Consider the following 10,567-nt stretch of genomic DNA (forward strand, 5'->3'; position numbering starts at 1 on the left):
ATATTTGACCCAAATGTATACCTAAATTTATCTAGGCCCTTTGGTGGCTTGTTCCCAATCCCACTCCGAGTCGAAATATCAACACCCAAAACTTTTGGCATTCTTGCATTTCTCCATTACAATCCTGAAACTACTAACCAAAGCACTCAGTTCTGTATGAAATGGCTCTAATTATGCAGGCCTGTCTAATGTATGATTTGACCCGTCATCTGTGCAGAAGACAGAAACAATTACCAGAACACTTCTGCATCCCGGGACTCCAGCAGTAATGCAGTTAACAGTGGTTTAATACAGCGAAGACGAGAACCAGAGACCTCCCACAGGTGGCTGAAAGTAAATATTTTAACATCAAATTGGAGGCACTCGCTTAAGCTTGTTTTTCAAAGTGATTTTTCTGGTTTCCTCTGGAATTATTAATGGCTACTTGCGGCCCGGTTTGAGGGAAACCAAATGCATCCTCTGCACTTTTTCTTTAACCGACCGTGAAAAGAAACGGAGACCAAACGGAAAAAAAAAAAAAAAGCTTTGCGATGTGGCATAACGGCTCTTCGGCTCATCCCTAGCGGACTCTTGTCAGGTGTGGACAAGCCTTATTTGACACCACAGGAAAACTCAGATCTGTTTGAACTTCCTGTAAAGTTGCCATGGTTGCACTTTTTTAAGTCTCCCTCAGAATTTGATTTATTTTGCACATTGCGCAAATTGAAAACGGATCCAACAATGATCCTTGTCAATGGGGAGGCTGCCGTCTCCGTCAGGTTATTCCTCATGTGCTCTTCTCCAGAGATCCATTCAGCTGACATCAGTTTCAGGATTTCTGAGATTTATCTGCCTCGGGCATAAGAAAGCCATGGGTCTTGAGGAGGATTTGGACTTAAAGAGTCAAAGTTCACAAAATGTGTTTAAATATCAAAAGGCGCTGATGTATGTGGGGAGTATCGGGAGCATTTGAAGTGTGTTTATCCCATCCATCTTTTTGTGAACTGAAAACAGGACGCGATCACAGGAGACGACTCAACCTTAATGTTTGCGTTGGCTTTTCCTCGGGAGCTGCTCTTTCCACCTGTTTCTGCGCACCATCTATTAGGTGTGAGAGACAGGTGCAGTCTCGCTGCTTCTCTTCTGGCGGGAGCCTGGTCTCCCCCAGCCGGCTGTAAATCCACAAATGTGGCGAGTTGGAGGATTTTACTGTTACTCAATCTCAGGTCGTTCCCGCCCCCATGTGCTTTGCTTTATGGAGATGTCAGGCAGAAGCTGGGGGAGAAGCCATTGGGTCCCAGGGAAAGAATTCATCTTCTAAATACACCATATTCAAGAGTTAATCGCTAATGCTTTTCACACACTTAGGGAGTGAGAATGAGGCTTCGGTCAGTGAAGTGCTGAGAAACAACGTCTTTCCTTGTTACATTTACACTGTAAAGCGTCCCTGAGCACTGGAAAGGTGCTTTATAAATACAACTTATTATTATTAAAGTTACAAAACATACAATAACCATCATGTTTACACACAGAGCCTCTGCACTTATGATTTCGCTCAACATGAGAGCTGTCAGTCAAAACATGGGGTAACTCATCGTGTTGTAAATTTAAAAGTAATCGTTACTTTAGTTACTTAATAAGTAATCTGATACGTAACTCCCATTACTTGTAATGCGTAACTCCAACAATCAGTTCAGCTTCTCAACTTGAAAGCAAAATATACACTACCATTCAAAAGTTTACGGTCAGTACATTTTGAATACTTTTATTCAGCAAGGATGCATTAAACTGATCAAAAGTGACACTTTTAACTAAAAGATTTTATTTTTTTAAATAAATGCTGTTCTTCTAAACTTTATATTCTTCAAAGTTAATTAAGCGTCTTTCTTGAATAACTGCCTTAATCCAGTCCTACTACTACTTTATTAAAAGTGTTTGAATGCTTCAGATTTAAAGCCCCCTATCAATAATTTTATCCCTTAAAACTCATCTTTGAACACCAAAATGACATATTTAAACGTTTTTGTTCTTGAAAAATGTCTTCATGCCTTAAAATATCTTAAATGTAACTCGACACCCAGGGGCGGATTGGCCATCGGGAATACCGAACGGCCGGTCCATTTCAGGCCGAAAACGGCCGGTGGTCAAAGAGTTTTTTTTTTTTTTTGTTTTTTTAATGATACGCGACCGGCCTAACCGGCCGCTCAGCTGCAGCATGTGTGTGTGTGTGTGTGTGTGTGTGTGTGTGTGTTTCAGACCGGGCCACGCCAATACTTTCAATCTGAGGGGGGATACGAGCGGCCCCTCCCAACTTGGACTGATCCTCGTTTTTCCTGACATCCGATTGGCTCAAACTAGGTGCCGATCAAAGGAGTTTACCTTTGGTCATGTTTGGCGGGTTTGTGTGAATGCAACAGAGACGGACGGTAAACATGGCGAAAAGAAGGAAAGAAGAGAACGAAAATGGGTGGGGCCGAAAGGTGCACAATTAGTGATATATTAGTGATTTATTATACACTGAAATTGCTTATATTTGCATTTAAATATAGGTATTTATTACATGGCTTGGTAGAATTCCAATGTAGAATGCGGTCGGTTTCTTGATAACAGATAATTATCCCTTATGTTATATTTTTATAGATATATATTATATACTGACTGTACACGTGACATACTGTGACTTGATTTATGTATTCGAGATTAGGTTTTGCTGACCTGGTTGCGTAAGTGCAGTGGTGACTTGCTTATATACAACCTGAAGAGGCAGGTGTCATCCTAAAATTTCATGAATGTCTTCAGTGTAATCTGATTCTCTTTATACCATAAAACACTATTAGAATTAAAATAACTGCAAAAAAATCCTTCTGCTCGTGCACCAAGGTCACTCGCATAAAAGGCCTCTCCATCTTAAAGTCCCGGGCTGAATTTCAGTCCCAGTACATCCCTGTCGACACCCTTGCCTCATTTAGTATACGCGGTTCTATGAATATGCAAATGAGCCCCGCCTCCACTCACTCACTCAGCTCAGAGATCCACTGGTTGACGATCACACGTTGATCTGATTGGTTACAAGGTCGTTTGTGACGTCAGAAACACCAGCGATTTCAAACCGTGTTTTTGAGACTGTCTTTGGTTCACTGCAGTTTTAAGCAGAAAATACTCAGCAATGCTGTCGGCTTATGAATTTACACATGGTTTGTCTTAAATCACCACATAGACACATAAACAACATTAAAAACTTGATTTTCACCACAGGGGGACTTTAATATGTTGGCATGTTTCTGTGCTGCACAATTGAAGAGGTGTTTTAGGTGGTTTCTCGATGATTTCTCACTGGCTCAAGCCATAAAAATGTATTCCCAAGTTGCTCGGATCCTATAGTTCAATGTAAATCTGTGGGATTTTTTTCTCCCGTATTAAATCAGGCTGCCAAAAGTAATCTTGAAAAAGTGTAAACAAGCCGCATGATTTAAAGATGCCTATCATCCATTTTCCCAGAAAACATTATTAGTTATTTCACAGATAAGACCTCAGTTTGGACTGTGAATTTGCGAGATTACACCGAAAACCACAGGAGTTTAAACTCGTATGGTACGTTTACACGCAACAAAGATGTAGCCTACTAAAAATAGAAACGGTTTTTCTTTTTCTTTGTGTTTTTCGCGTAGGAGGACAACATTGTCAACACAATCCCTGTTCACACGGATCCGCGAAAACGACTAAAATTGCTGTAGGAAGAAACACTAAGCGACTATAGAGCAACCACGTTATATTTCACAAATTCCCATTTTTGTCATTTACACGGAGACAATAGCTTTAAAAAAACTTGCACTTTCAAAAGTTTATGTTTTCAGGCCCCCAATAGCATACGCTGTTGTCGTGTAAATAAACAAGTTTTCATTTTTTAGTTAAAACCGGTTTAAACAGACCCGTAAAGCTTTCATAACCGTTTGTCAGCAGGAACATTCAGATTCATTGCAGCGTAACCCGACTGAATGCTCATCCTTATTGGCAATTGTCATGAAATCACCCTTGAAATCACGTCCATGTTTATTTCTGTTATATGCAGTTGAGTACAGGGCGTTCTGCACACTTGGTCAGAGAAAGAGAGAGCGAAATATAAAGGTTAAGTTTCTGGTTTTCCAATCCCAAAGGACACTCTTTATAAACAGGCAAACATTTTGGGCTTGTGTGTAATGAATGCATATACACGCGTATTTATACAGATGGTACATATTTAGAGAACCTCACATGAACACGCACACGGGCTAAATGCAAAGTGTCAGTCTATAAATAAATTCTGAGGCTAAATTTCTGGGATTTGTTTTAGCATAAGGAGAAATATTCATAAACGCCTTCATAAGGGGTCAATCATGGGACACTCGTTGCTTTTAGGGGGATTTATTTAATAAAAACTTTAAAAAAAAAGAAGAAATTAATACTTTTATTCAGCAAGAAAATAAAGACATTTTTAATTAAACTAATCAAGCAGCACAAAATTGATTTCAAAATTGATTAAAAAAAATCATTTGTTTCTTGAGCAGAAAATCCGCTTATTTAGCTTTTTGAAAGATCAAATTCAGCTAAAATAGAAAATGGATTCACACTTTTACAATATTTACTGTATTTGTTTTTTTAACCCTTTAAATGTTTGAAAATGTTTAACATTTTTCAAAAATAATAATTAAGATATATACACCTAATGTACGGAGCCCCTAAAGGGACGTGGTGGTGGAAATCTTTTTAGGATGGGAGATTTTTTTTTTTTCAATCTTTTGCGTTCCCTCGCAAAACTTTTGCGTTCCCCCGAGAAACTTTGCGTTCCCTCGCAAAACTTTTGCGTTCCCTCGCAAAGATATTTGCGTTCCCACGCAAAATGTTTGCGTTCCCTCGCAAAGTTATTTGCGTTCCCACGCAAAAGTTTTGCGTTCCCTCGCAAAGATATTTGCGTTCCCACGCAAAACCTGTTGGCAGCTCGGACAGACACTTCCTGCATGTCCCGCTGGCAGTGTTTCAGAGCTCCGACGTTAATGGAGCGTTTCATAGTGTTTGAACTTGGACTCTAATATAAAGAAATGCGGTCAGTGCTTAACTCAATGTGTTCAGTGAAGTTGGCAATATATTCACATGCTATTCGAACTTCCCGGATCAATATTCTTGAGCTAAACGTTGTTAAAACACAAACGACACCTATTTACAATCACAGTAACCTAGACAACGAGATACAACCCAATTCTCCTCAAAACGAGCTTTATAATATAAATGTCTTTAACCGGCGAGACAAGTCCGAATAAGGGACCGTCTGCAAAGTGCAAATCCCAAAACCCTTCTGCACATTTTATATGATTTAACATATTCAATAGCTTCACTGTGATACAATGTAGGCTACTGTCACCAAATTCAGTTCCAATAACTTTACCCTTTTTAGAAAAAATATTCAGTAACTTCACACTGTTATAGGCTACAGTGTAATGCCATCAAATTCAGTAAGCAAATATAATGCAAATGCTATGGTTGTAACTATTATGTTAGCTGCGTACAGTAGCCTACCAATATAATTTGTGTAAAGAATAGGCCTACTTATTTTTTTATGTGCAATTACTTCCCAAACTAAGTGTTGTATAACCAACATTAGAGCACTGATGTGTGAACTAAATTTGTTGTGTTACAGTGAAGTTATTAAATATTTTTTTATATATAATATAAAATGTGCAGAAGCAGTGCAGTATGACCAGTGAGTTTACCATTGATGTGTAAACTGAATTGGGTGGTTTGTAACATTGAAGTTAATGACTATTTTTATATTTTTGACTATGAGTTGATGCTGTAGTCGTTTTTGGGGTTATATTGCACTTTGCAGATGGTCCCTTCGGACTCAGCCGCCTGCGTGCTCATAGAGATCCATTTATATATTATAAAGCTCGTTTTGAGGAGAATTGGGTTGTATCTCGTTGTCTAGGTTACTGTGATTGTAAATAGGTGTCGTTTGTGTTTTAACAACGTTTAGCTCAAGAATATTGATCCGGGAAGTTCGAATAGCATGTGAATATATTGCCAACTTCACTGAACACATTGAGTTAAGCACTGACCGCATTTCTTTATATTTGAGTCCAAGTTCAAACACTATGAAACGCTCCATTAACGTCGGAGCTCTGAAACACTGCCAGCGGGACATTAAACAGGAAGTGTCTGTCCGAGCTGCCAACAGGTTTTGCGTGGGAACGCAAATATCTTTGCGAGGGAACGCAAAACTTTTGCGTGGGAACGCAAATAACTTTGCGAGGGAACGCAAACATTTTGCGTGGGAACGCAAATATCTTTGCGAGGGAACGCAAAAGTTTTGCGAGGGAACGCAAAGTTTCTCGGGGGAACGCAAAAGTTTTGCGAGGGAACGCAAAAGATTGAAAAAAAAAAAAATCTCCCATCCTAAAAAAAATTCCACCACCACGTCCCTTTAGGGGCTCCGTACTAATGTGTATTCACGGAGTAATGAAAATATTTGATGACTTTTGCCTCATTTTCCAAACAGAATGTGGTTAAAAATGCTACAAACTTTTTGCAATACCACACGAAACCTATACGTGAAGATTACATTTCAAGAACTAAACCAGGTTTTTAAAAGACTTCTCCTCCTCATCAACTCAAGACATCCTTATATGTCATTGACCCATATATAAACACGCAAGGCAATTTGTAAAGTAATACCCACTGCAGTTCCGAGACGTGTTTATACGTCAGTGTAAATTCAAAGTTCAGTCAACACAGACATTAATCAAATCGATCTTTTGACACACACGCACGGAAATACAAACACCCGCCCTACACGCTTCCTGTCACTTATCCCATCAGTTCTGTCGTTTATTAATGAGCGAAAGGACTCGGATGGCAGACAGGCGTTAAACCGCAATTTGCTCTCACCTTTCTCTCTGTTTACCTCTCTATCCCTCGTTCTCTTCCTCCCCATTTCCCTCAAGCTTTTCTTGGGCCTCAGGACAGAACGGGGGTGAAGGAAGAAAGGATAGGCCATCGCCGGCTGATAACTTCCACATGTCTGTAAGGTTTTTAAATTAAAAAAGCACCTCTTCTCCTTAAACCCCGACAAAAGCAACAGAGGAGATATAAAAACTCAGGACCCATTTGATCTGCGAGCGAGCACCTGCGAGTGGGGACCGTCGACCAGTCAGCGCAATTTCTCTTCCTTTTCCATGTCATTAGAGAACAGGCGTCCTGATTTCCCTCCTCTTCCTTTCATACGGCCATCTGTGCGTCCATTTATTGAACTCTACCTGTGCTGTCTGACCCTCTTTCCTCTCCAAAATGCGATTAAACGCTCTTCATCTCTTCCTACGCCACAACTCCCGTCCCAAAGGACAGTCATGTATGAAAGCACATGAATGCAACGTACGCGTCACACGCAAGCTTCTGTGTGACTAGCTACGTTTATTGTACAAGTAATTATATTTATGGACTGAAAAACCTTCATGTAAACACTTCAATCGATCCGACTGAGCTTGATCCGAATCAAATTATTTTCTCAATCAGATTCAAAAGTACCTTGCGCACAGGTTTACATGTTTTACGTCATATGAACACGCGTATGTTTTACCAATCCGATCGTGGATGAGACAACGCTATCTCACGACCTCACTCGTACGAATTTGTACGATTTGTCTAAACCCACGTGATGGGTAGGTTTAGGGGCGGGGTCAGGGGTAGGTCATTCGTACGAATTCATACGAATTGGGCAACTCGTCAAATATGTACGATTTAGCAAAAATCTTACTAATTCGTACGAGTGAGGTCGTACGAATTGTTAAGAATTAGCCATCTTTTAATCACTCGTCAAATTCGGACGAGACTAAGGGTGCGTCCCAATCACACTGTAAAACCTGATGAGTTAGTTCAACTCAAACCGTTTGAGGAAACCGATTGCCTTAAATCATTTAAGTTTATTAACTCAAACAATTTAAGCATAAATAAATATTTGATTTGTGTCCAAGTAACTCAATAACTTATTGTTAAAATAACTTGGGTAAATAAAGTTAGTAGTACTAATTCCATTCAGTTAATAAAACTTAATCTATGAAGTACACTGTAAACCCAAATAAGTTTGGCAGAAACACTTTTATTAGTATAAACTTAGTTAGCTTTAAAAAGCTAATCTGCTAACATAGTAAATGCTAACACATTAGCAATAGTATGTTATACAGAAACACTTGCTGTATGATAGCAATATAAAGGGATTATTTGCTCTCAAATCAAGCTGCATGCACCACTTGTCACCATGATGGTAACTATCCTAAAGCCAACATTAACAGAAATTCTTCTAAATTAGCATAACAAAACATTAATCACTACTAAATCTCACACATAACATTAATCTTACACAAAAAAAAAACCATTATATTACACTTAATTTTAGCATTTACTCTCCCTTTCAAAGGTCCATCGGCAAAGCATGCTGGGAAATAGACATCCCAGCTGTTTCAGTTAAACTTAAGTTCGTCTAAATTAAAATAAATAATTTCATAAAACTCAAAACAATGAAACAGTTCAGTTTACATAAAATATATCAGTTCTGTGAACTTGAAAGAAAAAGAAAGTGCTAAATACTCATAAAAGTTAATTTGACTGAACTAATTTTTTTAATTTAAGTTTGTCCTACTCAAACCAATTAATTATTTTGAGTGTTAGGGTTTACTGTTAATATGAGCTTCCTAGTCTAAAAATTGGACATAAATGGATTCTCAAGTTGGATTTACGACTGTGAAACTCATTCTGATACCCACGTTTCCGAGTTGACCATAAATTTAAAACATGCCGGAAGAGAGAACTATTGATTATTATGGGTTTTTTTTTTCGTTCCCCCCCCCCCCCCCAAATCTGCATTGCTTTCTCTTGCTGTAACAGTCACCATTGAATATTGATTCAATCTTCAATTCATTTTGGCTTTAATAAGATTTCCACAAGAAGTGTCCTTCATGATTCTTATTATTTCTGACAACAAAAAAATTATAATTATAAAAATATAGTTTTAAAAATCGTTCTAAAAGAATAGCAGAGTCCGCACCACAACTAGAAGGATAACGGGACAGAGAAAGGATGTCATTGGAATAATTTTCACAACAGTTTTTCTCCTGGCTGATGAAAAGATTGTGACAGCCAATCAAAATCCATCCTGCTATTTAAAGGTGCAGTGTGTAATTTTTAACAGCATCTAGTGGCGAGGATGCGAATTGCAAACAACAGACGTTACGGTGGCCGACAGGAAGTGATGTCGTCGCCTGAGACAGCAGAGAGTAGCCAGTTAAGCAGTGAGGTTTCTTTACAATGATAAATTAAGAAATTAGGTTTACTTGATTATTCAGTAAACGATATTGTGAATATTATTGTTACTTGTTCATCATTGTGTCAGTGTTTTATTCGCTGACTTTAGCTCGCTTCTTTGCAGTAGTAGTTTGTCCGTTTAGGGCCACTGTAGAAACATGCCGGGGCAAAATGGCTATTTCACTGTAAGGCGACCCGCGGTGTGTGTCGAGAGAAATGGCTCATTCCAAGGTAATAAAAACATAACGCTTCATAATTTAAGGTCTTTATACACTCCTGAACACATAGTTATGTATATGATATTGCATTTCTGTCAACAGATCCTCCTAAATATTACACAATGCACCTTTAAAGCGGCAGACAACAAAGCAGCTTATAAAACAGAAGGATATTGTGCATTGGTGTGGTCCCTAATATCCTCCGTTATCGTTATTCTCCATGTGAAGGTTTCACCTCTGATTGCTTTTCACCCCTCGTGTCCTCTCCCTGCTTCTTTTAAATATTCATTTCCGCCCTGGATGTGTTTGGGAGAGCTTCCTGCACCAGTCTCACTGGTTTCCCTGGGAAAGATCTGTAGGAAGCGGAGTGGATGGAGTTGCTGTGTGTGTCCTGGCGCCTGAATGCATCCAGAGAGTCGTTTAAAAGCCGACAGAGGGGCGGGTGTCTGCATCTCTCCGTTAGTTTGCCCTTCTCCTTCAGATCGCTCTCATTACCGGCAAGACTCAAGTACTTGTGCTTGTTCAGGACCTCGTCCATGGGATCTGTTGTTTGCTTTGACATCTGGGGGAGAATGTGGGGTCCTGGAGGGAGGCTCAGTTTTGCTGTTTAAACCTCTTTCTCTCACTGGTAATATGTCAGATTTGTCATCTAATTACACCTGTAATAAGTCTGAATTACTACTTGCATATGCTGCTCTAGTAAAGGACCTAAAGGCCTGTTGATGAAACATACAGAGCTTATGATTCTTTAGTCTGTCTACACAGTCTGCCTTTTTCTTTTCACTCTAAAAAATGCTGGGTTGTTTTAACCCAATTTTGGGTCAAATATGGACAAACCCAAGCGTTGGGTTAAAAATGTAATTAAAAAATTTAACCCAACGGCTGGGTTTGTCCATATTTGACCCAAAGTTGGGTTAAAAAACCCCAGCATTTTTTAGAGTGTATATACACTGTATGCCTGAGACTAAAACACGACCACAAAATCAAAATCAAAAGATTATTAATTATTTTTGCACTTCCATAGATCATCATAAAACCATTAT

Source organism: Rhinichthys klamathensis, unplaced genomic scaffold (assembly GCF_029890125.1).
Source record: "Rhinichthys klamathensis goyatoka isolate OS25496 unplaced genomic scaffold, OSU_Roscu_1.1 h1tg000391l_1, whole genome shotgun sequence".
In the NCBI taxonomy this organism is placed as follows: Eukaryota; Metazoa; Chordata; class Actinopteri; order Cypriniformes; family Leuciscidae; genus Rhinichthys; species Rhinichthys klamathensis.